A 22389-nucleotide genomic window follows, 5' to 3' on the forward strand; every position below is an offset into this window, starting at 1 on the left:
ATGAAGGGCTGGAGCAATTGGAATCTTCATACACTGTCAGTGGAAATGTTAAACGGTACAACCACTTGGGAAAAGAGTTGGCCATTTCTTCAATGTTTAAATATATAACCTACCATACGACCTAGTCATCTTATTCCTAGGTTTCCACCCAAGAAAAATGAAAGCATGTGTCTATCCAAGATTTGTACACGTATGTTCATAGCAGCTTTAATCCTAACAGCTGGAAACTAGACAGAACCCCAATGACCACCAGCAGAAAAATGTATAAATAAACTCTGGTATACCTATGCAATGGAAAGCGACTTGCCAATCAAAAAGAACAGATTAGTGATGTATGCAAGAACCTGGGTGAATCTTAAAATGATTATATCAAGTGAAAGAACCCACATTTGATAAAAAAAAAAAAAGTATATACTGTATGGTTCTGGGAATTCTACATCCTAGGAATTGCAAACTAATACATAGTGAGAACAGATCTGTGGTCGCTGAGGGATAGGGTGAAGGTGCTACAAAGAGTCACGAAGCAACTATTGAGCAAATGAATATGTTCACCCCCTTGACTGGTGACGGTCTCACATATACTGAAAATGATCGATTGTGATATGTCAGTTACACATCAATAAAGAAAAAGAATAAAAGGGCGCCTGTGTGGCTCAGGCAGTTAAGTATCTGACTCTTGATCTTGGCTCAGATCACAGTCTCACGAGTTTGAGCCCTGCTTCAGGCTCTGCATCGACAGTGCAGAGTCTGCTTGGGATTCTGTATCTCTCTCTACCTCTTCCCCACTTGCTCTCTCGCTCTCTCTCTTAAAAAAAAAAATAAATTTAACAAAAAAAGGAAAAAGAATATAGACTACTCTGTAGCACAGACATAGATTCAAATCCCACATTTAAATCCTAGCTCACCACTTACAGACCTCAGGAAAGTCACTTAATCTCTCTGAATCTCAGCACTGTCATCTGTAAAGTGACAATGCTAATACGCCTACCTTCCTTGTAAGATTGTTGGGAACCTAGGATGAAACAATAAATATAAATTGCTTAACAATTTAAAAGAATGCCTGGGACATAGTAGGCGCTTAATACGTATTAACTGTTGTTAAAGCGCTTCCCATACCACTTGGCGTTGAGTTAATGCTCATAAAATTTCACCCATATCTTTCCCCGCTATGCCTTCTGTGTTTAGTCATAGAATAGTCTCGGCACTCTAGATGAAGAAGGGTCAAAAGCTGCACCATGCAGACAAAGGCAGCTTCTGAGTGAGACGGTTCAGCTGGCTTTAGCTCTCCCGTCTTGTACCCCAGGGGGTATGGTTGACGTTGGCACCACCAGGCAGGCGAGGGCTGGCAGCCGCTTGCCCTCAGGTTGTGACTTGGCCTAAAAGGAACCTGGCCCAGAAGAGCCCTGAGTCCTCTGTTTCTCCTGGGCCTCATGGAACTTTCCACATCCACAACTGCTGGGCAGCCAGCGGCTGGTGAGCCTCGGCCCCCCCTCCAGGGTGGGGCGAGCACTTTGGAGGAGGGTGGCCCTATTGTACAAGAGGTTTCTTCGGCCACAAAGGCCCTGCTGAGGCCTTCACATCCCTGGAACAAAACTGAGACTAGAACTTTCATGAGCAAACAAGGCCTGCTCTGTGTGGCCACGGCAGCCGAAACTTGAGCAGGGATGCTAGAGACACAGCCCCAGTGCTAACTGGTTCTGGCCACAAAGATGTCCCCTTCAGCTAACCGCTCCCTTCTGAGTTCCTTGACAAAGGGCTGCTGAACAGAGTGGGGGCAGAGCTGAGACGTGCGACCGGGCCAGGTGGTGGCCGGGAGTCAGAAGCAGGCTTCAGACACTCCTGTAATAAAGAGAGTTTGTTCAGCTTCTCATGGGAGGTTTGCTGTTTGCCTGGTGGCAAGTGACGGTGCCAGTTTTAAGTGTCAGAGCGGACCCACGAATGAGGCCCCATGGGAAGTGGGCTGAGCTCTGAAGGCCAAACATCTTCAAAATGATATCTGCAAGCGTTATCTGCAGTCTGGGGTTTGGGACTTTTGGGGACCAAGGTGGCTTATATATCCCTCTGTTTATCAAACATATTGCTAGGACCCATTTTTAACTTCACACCAAGCCTGTGAGGTTGATGTTATTTCCAGATGAGGCAAGGGAGGCAATGTCTTCGAGATTTGGAGTCAAAAGAATCTCTTTTCATGGATTCATTCAACAAATACTCAGACTTGCATGGCGTGGGCAGGGTGTGGGGGATAGAGCAGTGAGCACAGGGCAGTGTTGGCCTCAAGCTCTTCACAGCATGGTGATTTGGCCCCACTGTGTCTCCTGAGCAAGGTACTGACCTTTGCTGGGCCCCAGTTCCTATCTCTCATAAATGGGATTATAGCTCTTTTAAAGGATCCCCATAAAGGTGAGATGGAATTAAATGAGATGGTGTATGTCATGGCGCCAGGGTCTAGCACACGCTAGACCCTTCACAAGTCTGGCCACGATGGCCATCAGTGGGGAGCAGGCTTGAGCCCAGGCAGGTCTTGTGTTGTCATGAGACCTTCATCGGATGGGAAGAGCCAAGGCCAAGCATGAAGAGGGGCAACTGGAAACATGTTGGGACGTGGGAAGACCCAAGGGGCCACGCTATCTGAAATGTAGCTCCCTCACAAACAAGTTGCTCTAACTCCCACAAATGGACTCTTCTGAAGGTACTGTGTAAATCTGAGTCACTCTCATTCATCCCACACCTATATTTATTAGCACCTTCCATGGGCCACATGTTGGTTGTACGGTGTTGCTATGAAACCTTTACAAGAAATGCAGGAGACGAGCAAGCCGTGGAGAGCTACAATGCCATGGATGGATGGGGGTGCCCTAGGATAACAGATGACTCACCCTGGGCACCATGGATGTTGCTTCCTGTCCTTCCTTCCTTCTCCCACCAAATAGTCATACGCAGAGGCCCCTTCCTTCAGGGTTAGGGAGCAGGGTCTGATCTTCTTTCTTGTTGCTGTTGCCACAACCCAGTCTACACTCCACCTGCCTGGCTACTACTACCGCCACACTACTGTCTGCTCATGGCGGCCCTATCCGTTGTCTCCTTCCCCCAACACATCCTGTCATACTAACTATGCTCAGAGAAAACTCACAACATGTCATCTCTTGGCTCAAAAATCCTCAAGAGCTTGGGGGCGCCTGGGTGGCTCAGTTGGTTAAGCGTCCGACTTAGGCTCCGGTCATGATCTCGGGGTTGTGGGTCCGAGCTCCACTTCGGGCCCTGTGCTGTCTTCACAGAGCCTGCTTGGGATCCTCTGTCCCCCTCTCCCTCTGCGCCTCCCCTCCCCCTACTCTCTTTGTCTCAAAAATAAACAAATACTTAAAAAGTAGTCCTCAAGGGCTTTCCTAGTACCCACATGAAGCCTCTCCAAACACAGCTCAGCCTTCTTGTCCAAGCTTTCCTGGAATGTTCCAGTAAAACGGGTCGCCAGTTTGCCTTCACACCTGCATGATCCTCTTTCCTGATGTCCTCCTGCCCTGCCCGGCTTACAGCACCAGGGAGACTGAGTTTATATATAGATCCTTCCGTGTTCTTAATTTTATTATCAGATCAATGGAAAGTTTACGATTTTTGTAAATAGAAAACAGTAAATGGTTTTGAATGCATATGATCTCTGATGGGTCCTTAGATAGATCCTTAATAGGCAGGGGCGGGGAACACCCAAGCAAGCCATTTCCTTGTTCCTCTTATAAATCAGTGCCACACTTGGGATGAACTCTCTCTGCAGCCACACAAAAGGCAAGTGACACCAGTGGCCAGCTTGTGCACTCTTCATAGACCAGCACCTTTTCCAGACTGGGGACTGGGCCACCTCAGGCCCCGGAGGGCTCCCCATGGCCAGGAACGGGAGCCACTCCTCAGGGGCAGTCAGTCTGGCTAGGTGCAGGCCAGAAGGAGCGATCAGGGAGAGACCCGCAGACGTGTGGAAAGGAATGTTCCGAAAGGTTCTTCTGAGTGCCAGGGTGACTGTCCTCATTGAGTCCCACAAAGCCCTGGAAGGAGCTATTGAAATTTAATTGTGCGGACCCACGTGGCTAATGGGAAGGACATGAGAGGGGCTCTAGGGGGCTTCCTTTTCCTTTCGTCTCTTTCTTTTCTCTAACTTTTTTTCCCTTGACTGATGGAATAAAAAGAAACGATGCGTCTGTCGGTCACAGCCTGGGACTTTCTTAGGGTTCTCTGTGTGGTGTTATTTGAAAAAAGACAAAACTCCCAAACAAAACGCAGTTGTATTAACACAAAAGTCCAACTCCACGGTTGAAATCTCCCATTCCATTCCCAGGGACGAGTTTCCCAAAAGAACCCGGGCCCATCCGCGCAGACAATGGGGTCCGCAGGGAGCTGCACGTGATCCGAGCAGGGAATGAGGGGGCCAGTGGGGTCAGTGGGAGGGGAGACTCCCCCGGGCTGCCCACTGGGTCCCCGTGACCTCCCCCACAGCCCTATGAACAGGCCAGTATGAATTTCCTATTTTTAGCCTACCTCTCCAGTGTTCAAACGTGATCGCAAATGTCCAAAGGATCAAGGCACAGGCATGTCCATGTTGGCTTCTGATGTCACTTTCTGTTGGTTCATCTTGTCTGCATCCCCTGTGAGACTGTCAGCCGGCATGCCACCAAGCTGGGAAACTGTGCCAAAGACACAGGGAGCATTTTGCTGAGCAAATGTGTATGGGCATGTGCTCATATGCATCTTTTCATAGAGTCCCAAAAGTTTGTAAAGATTCCTAATGAAAGGCTAACCCTCAGCGGTGGACACCTGCCACCTGGGCACTTTCAGAGCTGGAGGAATCTACGGGAGCCTCCAGGCAAAGCTCTGGCTGAATTAAAGGAAGGATGTAGGAACTCTCACCTAGATTACTATATTAATCTGGTAACTGAGTGCCGCTGACTTTGGGAGACATGAACACACTTGAGGCTGTCACAGACAAATGGAACATTTTCTTGTTTTGATGCTTGGTAAAGCAGCAGCCTCTCTCTCTCTGGGATAAAATCTCCCATCTGTCACCTGGAGCTACTGTGTCTGGGGACACAGGCCTTTTCAAAGTCCAAGAGTGAGGTTTAGAGTCACAACGCGAGAGCAGAGCAGAGACTGGAAGTTTCCTTCAGTCCCTTGTTCCGCACATGTGGAAATGAAAACCCTGAAGGAGCCCCTCCTTAGGAGAAAGAACTGGAAACCTCTCCTTCAGCTTCTCAGAGTGGAGTCCCCACTCACGGAGAGAGGATGCCTGGGTCATCCTCCAGGACGCTGAGGGCTGGGGCCAGAGGGCAAGGCGTAGGCACGGGGACGGTCTGGTGACCAGTTTCCCCTCTCTCTTTCCCTCTTTCTCTCCCTCTTTCCTCCTCCATCCTTCTCAGTCTCTCTCTCCCCTGTCTCTCAGTCTGTGTTTCTTAGAAATGATTCTGTTGGGTGAGGCTGTCATGGTGGCCGTGGTCCATGACTCCTCTCTGATTTTAGTTGCATCCCTGCCCTCCTTCAAAGTATGGCTTAAAGGCTCTAGGTCACCTGTGTGGCCTTGGTGTAAGTACCACAGGCCCAGGGGAGGCCTGACCATCCCTTTACCCTCGTTGTCAGTCCCACTGTGAAGCTTCAGCAGCAGGCCTCCTTGAGTCCCGAGTAGAGGGACCCGCTTGCAGCCATCAGAAGGACCTTCATCTTCCTCGCAGACGCAGCTTGGATCATCTGGGACTTCCACAGGATGCACAAGCCTCCTGTTAGTGTCTGTTGCTGTTGCTCCCCTGGACTTCCAACAGTTCTCTGTTCTGTCATGTTTTTCTTTCGCCTTCCTGCTCCTAAAATAGATTTCTCTTCCCTCCTGGTGTTGAAGGCTGGCAGATATTCGAAAGGGGCAGCAGAAGTGGCTCAGAAGCAAAGACAGAAGGAAATGAGGAAGCTACTAAGGGCCAGAGGGGCCTAGAGAACAGTCAGGGAGGAGGGGGGAGACCCAGCATACACCCACATCTGCCCCCAGTGAGCTGTGGGACCTTAAGCAAATTCCTTCCCTCTCCTTGCATCAGTTTCCTCCTCTGAAAAATGGGAAGCAAATACACCGACTACACGGCTTATTTTAAGATGGGATAAAATAAACAGTATGGTGGAGTTCTTTCTGCACAGTCATGTGACCCAGGTCTGCAAGACTTCCATTGACCCATAGAAACTTCTCCAGACAAGGTAGGCACTCTCTCTATGCTAATGAGGTGGCTACATAATACTAGTCCGAGTCTCCCCAGGCATGGTGCTTGCAGAAAATCTGACTCCCCCTGTGACCCGGCAGAGCAGGTGCATAGGGGAGGTCTGGGCCATCCTGACGATACCAACAGACCACTGGTGAGACTCGTAGAGTGTTGGGATTGCCCTGACTTACATGTGTCCCGTTTCCTCTAAGAGATGCTTGACCAACTCTTGAGAATTTAGGGAATTTTTTTTTTAAATGACTGACTTGAGAACCCCCACCAGTTCTGGACCCTGAGCTTCATTCAGAACAGTATCGAAACCACCTCTTGAAGCCAGTGAGTTTCCTTTGGTCACGGTCTGGGACTGACCTTACCTGAGATTGGATTAGGGGGCAGCTGGACGATTCAGCCAGCAGGCACCTCCCCACCTAAACTGCCCTCCGTTACCACCGACCTGGCCTGCTGCCTAAAGCGCCACCACGGGAGGGCGATTCCTCTGATTCCTTTTGGAATCTGGAGGGACAAGTGTCTGCTCACAGTCCCTGAGCAGGTTTGCGCTGCTCACCTTGTTTCTTTATACATGAACTGTTCTGCAGCTCAATCTTCTTCATTGACTAGATGTCAGATATCGTTCATTCTAGTAGACGTAGGCTTCCCACAGGTACTTTTTGATTGCTGCAAAGAGATGGAAGGGCCACCCAATCATCAGAGTGGTCCGGCAACTGGGAGAGCAGCCTTGAAAGGTGATGAGCTTCCTGTCGCTAGAAGTGGGTGAACGGACACTAACAGCACATCAGTCATAGTGAGGACTCGTGCACTGGGCGAGCAGGTTAGAGTAACATGAATTAGTAATTGACACCGACCCAGGGCTACGTCCCAAGCACCAGGGGCTGTCACATGTGATACTCACGGAACTCTATGAAGTAAGTACTGTTATTGTTCCCATGAGTACAGATGAGAAAATGGAGTTACAGGGAAATTAAAGACATGCCCAGGGTCACCGAGGTGGTGAATCACAGAGCCTGGGTTCAAACCTGGGGACGATGTTTCCCAAGTCCAGACCCTCAGCCTTAATACTCTAACGCCTAGCTTCATGGGAAATCTCCAGCCAAGCACCCTTCCATCTCCAGGGTACAGTAAGGCTCCACTTTGACAAAGGCAAGTACCATTGATGTTCTTGTCAAATGAGACCTGACTGCCTGAAACCTTCCCTTACTTAGCCAGACAGTAAGGGCAACAAAAGATGCATGTCTTTGAGGGAAGATAGGCTTCTCTGTAAGAAGAAGACAGTGGGCATGTCCCTTCTGCTGCATGGCTGGCCTGGGAGGGGTGGAGGGCACTTGCGGTATGTGCTCCATGTGACATCCAGGGCCCAGTCCCAGGGGCAACAGAGGCCCTGGAGCTTTCACAGTCCTCTAGAGGCCACCTCAGCTGCCCCTCAGATGTCTGACCTGGCACTGCAGCTGGTTTGCTGCACGTGGCTTAGCCTCAAGTCTGGAAGGAGATGAAACCATCTGAAGCCTGGCACATCTTGACTTGGCAACGAACTGACTGGAAGCTGGCCAGTCCCAGAATTCCTGAGAACTGGCTCCTCTCCTCCGTGGCCAGAACGCCTTCCATAGCGTCACAGGAACTGATTCCTGCTGATCAGATTTCCTCACTAAGTCACCTGGATCCTTTTCTTTTTTTTTTTTTTAAGGTTTATTTATTTTTAAGAGAGAAAGAAAGAGAGCATGAGTGGAGGAGGGGCAGAGAGAGAGGGAGACACAGAATCCGAAGCAGCTTCCAAGCTCTGAGCCATCAGCACAGAGCCCAACGTGGGGCTCAGACTCACAAACCGCGAGATCACAAGCTGACGTTAGATGCTTAATGGACTGAGCCACCCAGGCACCCCTCCTAGATCCTTTTTGGGAAAAAAGGGTCGAAAACTTGAAAACAAATTCTGGGGTACAGACTCTTTGGGCTAATCACAGTCCTATATGCTACCATGTGTTGAGCACCTACTATGAACCGGGCTCTGGATACAATGCAGTTTCTACTGCTGCTTCTGGTGCCGCCTCCGCTTTTACCAGGTAACATGGATGGAGCACATGTCGGGTGCGGGGCTGCACAGGAAACAGAGTGCAGTGCTGACAAGTGAGTCAGTCCTGGCTTTTCCACTTAAGGACTGTGTGACCTTGGGCAATTTCCTGACTGTTTCTGTGGTGCACAGTTTTTCTAACTATGAAACAGGGATAAGAATAGTATGTTACTCAGAGACTAAGATAAGACACATTTAGCATAACATCTGGCATTTAATACACATCGTCTTCCATTATTATCAGTGATAATTTATGAGGTCAGTGTAGTGAGTATCCCCATTTTAGAGATGAAACTGGACTCGCTAATCGATGACAGAGCCAGGATTTAAACCCAAGTTTTTCTGGCTCCAAAACACTCAGTCCTTCCTGTCAACCTCAGCTGCCTCTGGGGATTCCCAGAATGTTAACATAAACTTTCAGGAATGTTCCTTAAATTGTTTCTAGTCATCGATGTGATGTGGAAATTTCAGATGTTCCCCTTCATACCAAGAGGCTGCTTATCTGGAGAAATTACTTCCGTTGATCAAAAGGTCAAGGGCTTTCCACAAGGAAGCTGAATACTAAACCTTCCAAAGGGAAAGCTGTGGTCGATGTGGATTGAAACATAGTGTGGTTTGCTGGAGAGACCCCTGAGCCAGGCCAGGAGACGAGCCTTCACTTCATAGTTGGCCATCAATCTGCCATATGACCCAGTGCGTTATCAGCCTTCTCTGGGGTCAGTTTCCTCATTTGTACAGTGAGGGTTGAGCGCCAAAGGGCTTTAAGAGGCTTCATGTTCAGTGAACTATTTTACTTGCAGCTTTGACAGATGTTATGGAGTGCCGGCCATGTGCCATTTAGGAGCTAGAAACACAACAGCAAACAACACCATGGATGTGGTCCTTGCCTTCGTAGAGTTTGGAGCGGGACAGAGAAAAGCAATCAGCAACCACAAAGTGGTGGGCACCCTGAAAGTACAGGGTCAAGGCCATCTGTTCTTCCAATCCAGCTCAAGAGGCCAGTTGGGTTTTCCCAGAGGAGGGGGCGTTTCAGCTGAGACCCAAGGTCGAGCAGGTGATAGTGTGGTGGCAGTGGGAACAGGAAGACACAGACCTGTGCATTTGAGAAGTGAAGTGTAGCCTGGTTGGGAATCTCAGAAGGTGAGGGAGAAGAGGAGGCTAGGCTGGCGGGCAAGGCCCTGACATCGTGCTGGACCTTGGCATCCTGGAGGGTTCTGACTTAGAATTTTTTTTTTTCAATTTTCTTCTAACGTTTATTCATTTTCTGAGAGAGAGAGAGACAGAGCACGAGTTGGGGGGCGGGCGTGCAGAGAGAGAAGGAGACACAGAATCCAAGGCAGGCTCCAGGCTCTGAGCTGTCAGCGCAGAGCCCGATGAGGGGCTCGAACTCACAGACCGTGAGATCACGACCTGAGCCAAAGTCGGACGCTTAAAGACTGAGCCACCCAAGCGCCCCATCCCAAGATGTTTAGATCTTCAGAAACATCACCCTAATTTTAGGAGAGGAGACCAGACCAGACTGAAGAATGGACATGGGCCAGAAGCCGTAAAGCAGCGATTGCAACCGACTCTGCTACAGAGGTGATGCCCCCCGCCCCCCATGTGGACAGCAGGCCGCAGAGCGGAACAGGAGGTAACCGCGAGTTAGTAGGGGGTACAGGCACGGCCTGGTCTCTGGTGAATCGACGGGGAGCAAGTAAGCGGCAGAGCCATGCGAGGGGACTGGGCAGGGGACGGACGCGGGGGCCTCCCCCAGGGCCCGGAGCCAGGCCTCTCCACACGCTCCCCCGGGTGGCCGCAGCTCCAGCCCACACCTGAGCTCCAGAACCTTCTGGCCCCTTGCCAGTTGCCGCTCCCTCTGGGCCATCCCTGAGCACCAAGACGCCCACGGGTTCAACTGGAACCATTCGTCTCTCCCCCCTCCCCCTACCCTTCCTCTTGGGGCCCCCATCTCTGCACCACTTCCCGGTGCACGCTCTCTGCCACCACAAGGAGCCGTGTGTGCCCGCAAAACCGACGCGCATCCTTGAAACCTTGGGTTTGGCTTAGCAGGCCCGTCGTGCGGGGGAAGGAGGGAGAGAGCAATTATCGGCCTTCGAGACACCGCCTGGGCTGTTGGCAGGAATGTTTCTTTCCTGGGTGTCAATACGAGCCCAGGGTCATTTTTCAGCGTTTGCCAATGGCTGTAATTGCATAAGGCTGAGTGGCTCTCCGGAGAATCCCCGCGGCTCGCCATTCTCTCCTCCCGGACACTGCTCTGTAGACACGCCCCAGGCCATGGATCGTGTTTTTCACCCAACCCGTTAATTACGAAATAAAATCACCGAGCTTTCAACCTGATTAGCCCAGATTAATGGCCAGCAGCGGGTTTCACGCGCCTGCACAATTTATCACTGAAAAGAACTGTGTCTTTAATGATTTAGTTACCTGGCCTAGCGGGGCCTGCTCAGGGCCGCGGGCCTCCTGGAGGAGTTAATTGCTGTTCTTCGTTTCTGACCTGGAAAGGCCCAGGTGACAGTTCCCATTAGCCAGGCTTGGCCTGCTTGATGACAAAGGATGGCAGGAAGCCCTTCCCTCCCACTTTGTTCAGAAGATATATCGAGGTCAAGTGTCCCCAGCCCCACCACGCCAGCTACGAGCTAGCACAGGTTGAGTCGACCTGTAAATATATATGGTTTTCCCTCTCCCGGCCCCCTACCCCCTGCCCTTTCTTGCTTGCTTCCTCAATATGTTGAAAGAGTGAATCATTTTTGTTTGTGGTTGGTAAATTTCACCAAGAATTCTAGGGCCTTTCATAAAAAGGAGACGGAACGGTTATTCCTTCCGGTTACTTTTCTCTATATGTTAGCGTGGTTGGGTCCTTTCACGGGGCAGATGGAGTGAGAGCATTTCTGTAATCACTCATCACGGAAAGATCCTTTGCCTCATCGGCTCTTCAGATGTCGGAACCGGTCACCAGCATCTGGTCCAACTTGTATTGCTTAGACAAAGATGCTGAGGCCCAAGGTAGGGTGAATAAATGACCCAAGGTGACACCGTGGATTAGCGGTAGCCCTGAGGGTCACCAGGCCGGGGCTGTTTCGCAGAGCCCACACTGCCCGCTTCTCGTTTGTTCATCAGAACATTATCAGCATTTACCGAATACTTCCTAAGTCCTAGACATCATTTTGCTGAATAGTCACAGCCCCCTTTTTCAGGTGAGGCCCCTGAGCCCTTGTTTTGTGTGAGGGCGGGGCAGTCCAACAACATCTTCTGTAATGATGGGAATATTCTGGATCTGTGCTGCCCCACAGAGTGGTCACCAGCCAACGTGTGGCTGCCAAGGGATTGAATTACAGCTATTGCCACTGCATTTTCAGATTGATTCTTACCATTAGATACAAATGCAGCTGAATTTTGTATGTTGATCTAATATCTTGTAAGCTTATTGAATTCATTTATTCTTTTTTTAATTAAAAAAACGTTTTATCTGTTTTTGAGAGAGAGAGAGAGACAGTTTAAGCAGGGGAGGGGCAGAGAGAGGGAGACAGAATTTAAAGCAGGCTCCAGACTCTGAGCTGTCAGCACAGAGCCCGATGCGGGGCTCGAACTCACCAACCGTGAGATCGTGACCTGAGCCGAAGTCAGATACTAAACCGACTGAGCCACCCAGGTGCCCCTTCATTTATTCTAATAGTTTTTTTTTTTTTTTAACAGATCGATATTTTAGAGTAATTTGAAGTTTCCAGAACAATTGGGCAGAACAATTGGGCAAAGTACAAAGAGTTCGCCTGTGCCCTCTTGTGAACTCCCAACCTTGCACACAGCTCCCCCTTCCTTGGAGTGTATGTTTGTTACAATTGTGAACCCATATGAATTTGATTGTTATTAGCTCAAGTCATCGGCTTAGTGTTAGCTCCTAGTATTGTCAGTATTATGAAGCTGAAAAATGCATAGTGTCACGGATCCGTCATTAGAGTGTCTTATAGAACAGTTCTATTGTCCTAAAAATCCTCCACGCTCCACCTGTGTATCCCTCACTCCCTCCCTCATACCCCTGGCAACCACTTGTGTTCTTACTGTCTTCACAGCTTTGCCTTTCCCAGAATGTCATATAGTAGGAATCGTGCGGTATGTAGCCTTTTCAGACTGGCTTCTTTCACTTAGCAACTTGCATTAATGGGTCCATCAAGTCTTCTTTGAACGTGATAACTCATTTCTTCTCATCAGAGAATAACGGTTGTATACAGCACACTGGGTATATGATAGCTTGTTTATCTATTCGCCTACCGAAAGACATCTTGGCTGCTTCCAAGTTTGGGCAATTATGAATAGGGCTGCTAGAAACATCAGTGTGCAGGTATTTGGTGTGAACATAAATGTTTGACTTATTTGGTTAAATACCCAGGAGTGTGATTGCTGGATTGTAAGGAAAGATGATATTTAGCTTTATAAGAAACTACAAGAATGTCTTCCAAAGTGGCTGTGCCATTTTGCATTCCACCCGGTAGGGGGTGAGAATTCCTGTTGCTCCATGTCCTTATCAGCATTTGCTGTTGTTAACTTTTGATTTTCACCATTCTAACAGGCACCTCATTGTTGTCTTAATTCGCAATTCCCCAACGACTAATGGTGTTTAGTATCTTTCCCTTTGCTTATTTGCTATCTGTATGTCTTCTATGATGAGATATCTGTTCATATCTTTTGCCCATTTTTTAATCAATTTCTCACTGTTGAGTTTTCAGAATTCTTGGTATATTTTGGATGCCAGCCTTTATCAGATGTGTCTTTTGCAAATATTTTCTGCTAGTCTGTGAATTTTATCCTCAGTCTTTTACAGAGCAGAAGTTTTTAATTTTAATGAAGTCCAGCTTATCAATTATTTGTTTCATGGATCACTCCTTTGTTTTATCCAGAATGTCACTGCCAAACCCACAGACATTTAGATTTTCTCCTCTGTTATCTTCTAGGAGTTTTGCCTTTTACATTTAGGTCTGTGATCCACTCTGAGTTAATTTTCGTGATAGATGTCAAGTCCGGGACTGGATTCAGTATTTTGCATATGGATGCCCAGTTCCAGCACCCTTTGTTGGAAAGATGATCTTTTCTCCATTGTGTTGTCTTTGCTCCCTTATCAAAGATCATTTGACTATATTTATGGAGGTCTATGTCTGGGCTTTCTATTTATTTGTTCCATTGATCAACTTGTCTGTTTTTTTCATCAATATCACTCTGTCTTAATTACTGTAGTTTTATACTAAGTCTTGAAGTCAGACAATATCAATCCTCTGAATTTGTTCTCCTTCAATGTATTGTGCACACTACACTTTGGCTCTTCATGTAAACTTTAGAATCAATTTGTTGATAGCCACAGAATAACTTTCTGGCGTTTTGATTGAGATTGCATTGAATCAAATTGGGGGGAAAAGTGACATATTGACAAGATTGAATCTTCCTATGCACAAACATGAAATGTCTCTCCATTTAGTTTTCCTTTGCTTTCTTTTGTCAGGGTTTTGTACTTTTCTTTAATATCTTGTACATGCTTTGTTAGGTTCGTACCTAAGTATTTCATTTTTATTTTTACGTTCCAATGCGAGTGGTCTTTTGTTTTCAATTTCAAATTTCAATTGTTCACTGTTGGTATATGGCAAAGCTATGGACTGTATATTACCCTTCTATCTTACAATTGCTGTTTTGGTTTATTAGTTTCAGGAGGTGGTTTTGGATTTGGGGATTTGTTGTGGTTGCTTTGTCGATTCTTTTAGATTATCTACAATCCTATCATCTGCAAACAAAGACAGTTTTATTTCTTCCTTGCCAGTCTGTAAGGTTGGCGTATAACCAAATAAACATTTGTTTTAAAGCAATATTCATGGAGCACCTGGTGGCTCAGTCGGTTAAGCATCCGACTTAGGCTCAGGTCATGATCTCACGGTTCATGAGTTCAAGCCCCATGTGGGGCTGTCTGCTGTTCCCCATTCATGCTCTCTCTCTCTCTCTCTCGAAAATAAATACACAAAACAAACAGCAAAATGACATTCACATGCTATGCTTTCCTTTTTTCTTTTCTTTTTTTCCTTCTTTATGTGAAAGGTCTAAAAAAATTTAAAAAAGTAAAAGGTCTAAGATTTTAATATGGTAAATGGCAAAAAAAGTTTCTAACTTCTAATATTTTTCAAATCTTAGCACTGTGTTTAGATTACAAAGTAACATTGATTTGTATATAAACTTACTAATTAGGAACTATTAAAGGAATCTTTATTCTAAATGGAAACTCATTCTTTCTTGAAGCTCAGAAACTTCCTGGCAGGAATGTTTTCTTCTTGTGAAATAGGACTGTTTTAGAAGATCCTTTAGTAGATATTCTGCTTACAGCAAAATTTCTCAAGCTTTATTCATAGAAAAATGTATTTTATTCTCTTTCCTGAATGACATTTTAGTTTCATTTACAATCCTAGGTTGACAATTGTTTTCTTTTAGCACTTGGTTTTTCTGTTGACTCCAAAAATGTTTTCTACATATTTCTTTCAATTTCCTAGTTCACAGTTTCTTTCTTTGGCTATTTCTAATTTCATACTTAATGTCCATCTAGGATTTTTTTTTCTCATCCATTTAATTTTTAACTACAATAATTCCATCTTCTCATGTTTAGAATTGTATTTGGTTGTTTGCTACAGATGCCTGAGCCTTTTTGAGAACATTTCATTCTTTGCTCATGTTTTTTAGTCCCCTCATTTATTTCCTAAAGCATTTGCCTTGATTTTATTAACACATACCTATCTGTGTCATGTAATTCATATATATGAAGCCCTTGGGAGTTCATTAGGCTGTTTGTTGCTTCTTTTGGTTTTTGTTTATAGTGGCTGGTATTTTAAGATTTGGGATTGTGAACTCCCACAATCGCATGCTCAGCTAAGTTTCTTGTGAGAACCCAAGAGGTCTGGGTTGTAAGTGCATCTTTACAAAAGGATACACATTGCCTCTGTCAGGTGGCCCTGGGATGCTGTAACCCCAGATCACCCGATTTCATTCTATTTTTAAATGTCCGTTTGTTTATTTTGGGAGAGAGTACGAGCAGGTGGGAGGAGCAGAGAGAAAGGGAGAGAGAATCCCAAGCAGGCTCCAAGCTTTCAGCGCAGACCCCCACCCCCACCCCCCACCCCATGGGGCTCCATCTCACAAACCATAAGATCACGACCTGAGCCAAAATCAAGAGTCGGTTGCTCAACCCACTGAGCCACCTGGGTGCCCCAACCCCAGACCATTTGAAAGTTAATTCTTCTGTTTGGGGGTTCCTGTCAATATAGCTAGTATGAATTTAACCCCTCATGCAGATCAGTGTCATTTTCACCTTCCTTTGACGAATAGGCTGTTCCAGCCCAGCCTTCTCCTGAGACCATAGCCCTCAAGACTCCCCACTTTACATGGGGGCCCAGTCTCCCTCGCCTAGCGCTCTCAGGCTGAATGTCTAGTCTTTTCCTGTGCAGGCTCACTAGGACTTAACTTTGTTTGGGAGCCTGACAGTCACTCTCAAGAACAGCTGCCCCCTTCAGCACTAACTCCCTCTTCTGTTTGGGCTCCTAGAGCTTTTCCTTACTTTCAGGTCAGCTCGGTTCTGAATCTAAAAATGCACATGCCGTATTTTACCCAAGGTGTCTAGATGGTTTTCTGAAAGACGAGTCTTCAAGTTTTCTAGCTTAATTGTCAGAAATGCCAAAGCACGAATTTTTCTAAAAGTAGTCATGTTTTCACTGCCTTGTTAAATATCACCATGTTTGTTTTTGTTTTTAAATTTTTATTTATTTAAATAAAAAGTGAGAGAGAGAAAGAGAGAGAGAGAGGGAGAGAGAATGGAGGAAGAGGGCAGAAAAGGAGAGAGAGAGAATGCCAAGCAAGGAGCCCAGTTCAGGGCCCGATCCCATGACCTCAGGGTCATGACCTGAGCCAAAGTCAAGAGTTGGACACTCACCCAACTGAGCCACTAAGTCACCCCTGTTTTTGTTTTTGTTTTTGTTTTTTTTGAGGAATGCATTTTGTGTATATTGAAAATATCCAGTAGGAGGCATATTGTTGCCATACTACCTACCACAGAAAAAGGAAAATTTAGAATAATTTGTCTTTTTATAAGAAAAAAATGTGTACCTCATTTTTAAGTGCCTTTCCATAAGATAATCCATGGGGTCTTTATGGTTTCTTACCATCTGCTATTTAAAATAATTACTAAATCCACCTAACTGGGTACATATGAACTGCATCACCTTCTAATAGGCTGAGAGAGCAAGAACGAATGAGGAGTTTTCTGTCTCCCTGCCAAGTTATGGATATCTTGCTGATATATCTTGGATGATGGCATCGTTAATGTTAACTAAACTTAAATTATTTGTCTTATTTTGTCTAAAGTTTATTTTTTTATTTGGAGAGAGAGAGAGTATGCATGTGCAAGCATGGGAGGGGCAGAGAGAGACAGAAAGAGAGAGAGAGAATCCCAAGCAGGCTCCACACGGTCAGCACAGAACCCAACGCAGGACTTGAGCACAGGAACGGTGAGGTCATGACCTGAGCCGAGATCAAGAGTCAGATGCTTAACCAACTGAGCCACCCATGCACTCCTCTATGTTTTATACTCAAATAAAAATATGCCGATGTTATTTTTTTTTAAAGTTTATTTATTTTGAGAGAGCGAGTGTTCAGGGAAGAGGCAGAAAGAGAGGGAGAGGAGAATCCCAACCTGGGGCTCAAACACACCAACTGTGAGCTCATGACCAGAACTGAAATCAAGAGTTGAGTGCTTAACTGACTGAGCCACCCAGGAGCCCCAAAATATGTGGAAGTTCTAATATATTTTTCTCTCATCCTGGTGGCAAATCTCGCCTGCCTTCTCGGACACAGTCACCAGTGCTTACACTGGAAATGTTTGTGGTTGTCACAGTTGGAAGAAGGGACTTCAGGCATCTTGTGGGTGGAGGGCGGGAACTCCGCCGAGCGCCCTACAACACACAGGAAAGCCCCGCCCCCACAGCAAAGAATTATTTGTCAAAAATGTTAAAAGTGCTCAGGTTGAGAAGCTCTGAGTTATGGACAAATTCCTCAGAGTGGCGAGGGCAGAGTTTCCGTTTTATTACCCGCTTGCACCCCGCCACCTTCACAGTCTTCCTGATTCGAGTGCAGTGGGCGGGGTAAGCTTCTCTAGCCCAGAGAATCCGGATCCTGTTCATTTCTCTCCTTCCGGTTCTTAGCACCCTTCGTGGGTGTGGTATGTGAATAGTTTTCCAGCTGTGGTGTTTCTGCTTTAATCTCTCTACCCTAGAACTAGATGGTTTATCAGGTTCAACTGTCCTAAAATTTTGTTCCAGGCAATTATTCCAATAATGTCATTATTCTACCAGAGGGGCCTGTAGGCATTTACTTTGGGGCGCCCAAGCAAACTTGGGGCGACTACAGTGCTGTCTCATATAGTCGCAGAGTTCAGGTCTAAGAGTGAAGATGGTGGAGAGTGGGGGCATCATGGGGGGCTGGGGGGAGGTGGGGTGTTAAGTACAAGAATGGAATGCACACAATAGTTTGGGGGAGACCCAATGATGTACCCGAAGTTTGGATTACTTGAATACACTGGTGAGCAAGATACAGGGCAGACAGGCAAAGGAGGCCAGAGAGGGCGGATACATACAGCCTCCAAACCACTCCTTAGAGGCTTTGAGAAATATTTGCTCAAAATTAGCACGGAGCTTTTCACCTATTTCTCGTCGATCATGATGCCAGCCAGGCCCTATCAAAGAGTGAGTGGCTGGGTGCTGGAGACGCGCTACTGGCCCGGGGGCCAAACACTGCGTCCCTCCCCACATTCTCCCCTGCTGACCTCACCCCGGCCTGAGCCCACCCTGCTTCAGGATGCTGCCTAAACCATCAGTGGCCTTCAGATGAGACGGCCCTGAGACTTCATGTATTTCTTCTTTGCCCTGTGTCTTCTTTTTTTTTTTTTAATTCTTTTTTTTAATGTTTATTTATTTTTGAGAGAGAGAGAGAGAGAGCTCCTTGGGGGAGGGGCAGAGAGAAAGGGAGAGAGAGCAGAAGTTGGGGAGGGGCAGAGAGAGAGGGAGACACAGAATCTGAAGCAGGCTTCAGGCTCTGAGCTGTCAGCACAGAGCCCGATGCGGGGCTCAAATCCACAGGCCTGAGATCATGACCTGCGTCAAAGTTGGGAGCCTAACCGACTGAGCCACCCAGGCGCCCCTGCCTGTGTTTTCAAGATGAAGAAACCTGGGGAGCAATAGATCCTGGCTCCCACTGGGAGGTGGCCCCTGGCTCCCACTTTAGAGGGCAGTGCTCAGTGGTTGGAGGGGCCTGGCAGCAGGCACTGTCCTTGACCTCATGGGCCCAGAAAGGGAAACGAGGTGGGTCAGAAGTGTGTGCCCAGTGGCCTGACTCAGCATGGGGAGCACTTTGGGCCTGGCAGAACTCACCTCCCTGAGTGGGACCCAGCTCTCAGCCGGCCTCAGGGAATAGAGGCACAGAGGTCTTTTAAGCCAAGATCAATGTCTTTTCCCATAAGGAGCAAGAAAACAAAATCCATGTTGAGCCCTCTCACACAGCTAATGAAAAGGAGACAGGGCTGCAGGGGTGGGGGCCGCCAGGGAGTCGGAAGCAGAGGAGGCATTTAACCATTGAGCTTTTCTGCTTATGCAATAGATCTTCATTATCTACACTGTCCTGTGGTTCCCCAGTTCCCCAGGGAGATGCCTAATGACATAAACTGCTTCATAAGCAGGGCCTGGTGCCCTCGGAGAGCTGATGGAAGAGGGAACCATCACCTTCCGGCTTCTAGTTCAGTGTGTTTCCTCTCTCACAGCTGATCCTGGAGCCAGGGGCCAGAGTCAGAGAGCAAAGGCAGCTGTCCCCCCACCCCCAGGCCTCCAGATTTACTCTGAGGGAAGCTGACTCCAAGGGAGTGCTGTCGGTCTCCTTCCTTGGTGGAGGGAATCGAAGCTTCCATTTTGTGTGCTCTATAGCACAGACTTCCTACCTGGGCACCTCCCTCCCCCGCCCCCCCCCCCAGAAGTCACATTCACCAAAACTTATGTAGGGCGCTTGACAAATGAGTACTACAGAGTCAGGTACTATCTCTAAGCTCTTTGTAAAGAAGAGGAAATGGAGGCACAGAGGAATAAAGTTGGCCAGCCATAGGAACATGGCGGCTCCCATGTACTTCTAAGCTATGTTCTTCATACAGGCATGGCCTCATTTTAACTCTGCTCACCATTCAGGCCAAGTCCTGCACACTCCCCTCTCTCCCCTCCCAAGCACCACCCCCCCTTGCTGCTCTGCCCTCCCAGCCTCTCAGTTCCATGGGGAACACTCACCTGTTCCTCTCACACACACTCTCATTTACACATTTTCTGCTAATTCACTGTCCTAAAGTTTCCTCAAGCAAAAATATCAAGAAGAGGCGATTCTTTTCTCCTAAGGAAATCACCTGAAAAAATGTCAAAGATTTATGCACAGAGCCATCATCCCAGTGTTGTTTGTAAGATTGAAAAACTGGGTATAATCTTAACGTTCAAGAATAGAGGATCAGTGTCATGCAACCTTTAAAAATTCCTAGGTCAGGGGCACTGGGGTGACTCAGTTAGTTAAGTGCCCGAATCTTGATTTTGTTGGCTCACATCATGATTTCACTGTTTGTGAGTTTGAGCCTTGTGTCAGGCTCTACATTGATAGTGGGGAGCCTGCTTGGGATTCTCTCTCTCTCTCTTTCTTTGCTCCTGCCCTGCACATGCTCGCTCTCTCTCTCTCTCTCTCTCTCTCAAAATCAATAAATAAACATTTTAAGAAAAACTTCTTTCAATGAGCAGAAAAGTTTAATTTTGATGAAATCCAGTTTATTGATTTCTACATTTCATGGCTAGTACTTTAGTGTCACCTCAAAGAAAATTTTGTGAACCCCCAATTCCCAAAATGTTCTCCTACTTTTTTTTCCTGGAAGTCTTGGAATTTTCATTTTTAGGTGTAGATCTAGGATCCATCTTGAATTAATTTTTGTAAACTGTAAGACAGGGATCAGGGTTCACTTTTTCCAAATGGACGTGCAGTTATTCCAACACTATTTGAAATCACTTTTGATTTTCTTTAGTGCCTTTGTCAAACACTGATTGTATAAGCTGGATGTTTCTCTTTACTAATATTACATCATTTCTGGGCCAGTTTTGACTGAGGGATTTTTCTCTTCAACAGGGCTTGTATTTTCACACATCTTTTCAGGAAACTCACAATGCCAGGCAGTGCAAATTTTCTTCTCTTTGTCCTCCAACTAATAGCCTCACAATTATGAGGGTTTTTTTTTTTTTTTAATTGTAACTTTTGGTAACAGATACTATTCCCAACCTTATGTGGGCTCTGGCTTCTGTTTCACTGATTCTTTTGGGGGGTTCTTCCCCAACATTGGTGGTTTTCTCACGTGTATACACTGATCAATACTCAAAGATTCATGGAGGACCCTCTGAGAATCTCCAGAGTTCTTCTTTCTTTGTTTCTTCATCTCTTTCTTTGTTTTTTTGTTTTTTTTTCTTGAGAGAGAGAGAGACAGAGCACATGAGCAGGGGAGGGACAGAGACAGAAGGAGAAAGAGAGAATCTCGAGCAGGCTCCTCACTGCTAGTGCAGAGCCCAATATGGGGCATGAACCCACACACCATGAGATCATGACCTGAGCTGAAATCAAGAGCTGGACGCTTAACTCACTGAGCCACCCAGGCACCCCTCCAGAGTTCTTTCTTTATGTAACTCTTATCTCTCTGGTGTTCTGCCCCATGACCTCTAGCTCTCTGGTCTTCTTGGATGCCCACCTCCATCTCCTCAATTCAGAGATCATAGGCTCTACCTGGGCCCTCCTTCCCTTGGCTTGGCTTGGGCAGTAAGCTGGAAACAATTATAGGAACACCTCTTGTTTCCTGTCTCTCAGAGCTCACTGTCCTTCACTGCCCGATGTCCAGTGTCTTGAGTGTTGTTGTTTCCTATACCTTGTCTGGTTTTATTCTTGTTGTTTAGTCATTTTAGCTGTAATGGTAAATCTGGTCCTCGTTAATCATCTTGACCAGAAGTGCAAATTCTGATTGGAATCAGAAGTCTCACAAATTTTGGTATGATGTGTTTTTAATTAACGCTTAGATCAAACTATTTTCTCATTTCTCTTAATAGTTCTTTTAAATTCAAAGTCTTGCCTGTTAATTCTAATACCTCTTTCACCTTAGGATTCATTTCTATAAATTGATTCTTTTCTCTTGATTTTGTCGGGTCAAACTTTCCTACTTCTTCACATGTTTGGTAATTTTTGGTTGCATGGTCCTCAATGTGAATAACATGATGTAGGAAGTCCAAATTATGATGTCTTCCTTTGAAGGGCATTGAATTTTGTTCTTTTGTTTGTTTGTTTAAATTTTTTTAAACATTTATTTAGTTTTGAGACAGAGAGAGACAGAGCACGAGCTGGGGAGGGGCAGAGAGAGAGGGAGACACAGAATCTGAAACAGGCTCCAGGCTCTGAGCTGTCAGCACAGAGCCTGACGCAGGGCTCAAACCCACAGACCATGGGATCATGACCTGAGTCGAAGTCGGATGCTTAATCGACTGAGCCCCCCAGGTGCCCCTGAATTTTGTTCTTGAAGGCAGTTAAATGATTGGGAGATTGTTTTGGTCCTGACAGGCTTCCTTCTTTTTCTTTGCAAGAGTGAGAATGGTTTTGTTTTAAGCTTCATTTTAGATTTGGTCCTAATTCTAGGTCTTGGTTCTTAACATTAAGGTATAGCTTTCCTGGGCTCTCAAATGAATCCTCAAAGTGTCTCCACTCAGCACGGCAGGACTTATAGCCTCTTTGTTCGGTTCTCTGCCCAGCAGCATGTGGCTTTTGAGACCTTGTGGCTTCTTGGCTTCTATCTGTGCCTCCCATTTCTCAGCTACAGACCCTCAGTCCATGCACTTGCAGACTGCAGGGGTCTGCCTTTCTGTGGATCCCTTTTCCCCCCTGATATCCTGCCCCACAGATTCCAGCACTTTCTGTAGCCTGGAGTTCCAATTTCTGCATCCTCAGCTCAGAGAGACCAGCGTTCAACTTGGGTTGTAAGTC

Source organism: Hyaena hyaena, unplaced genomic scaffold, assembly GCF_003009895.1.
Source record: "Hyaena hyaena isolate Hyena2069 unplaced genomic scaffold, ASM300989v1 scaffold_45, whole genome shotgun sequence".
Taxonomy (NCBI): Eukaryota; Metazoa; Chordata; class Mammalia; order Carnivora; family Hyaenidae; genus Hyaena; species Hyaena hyaena.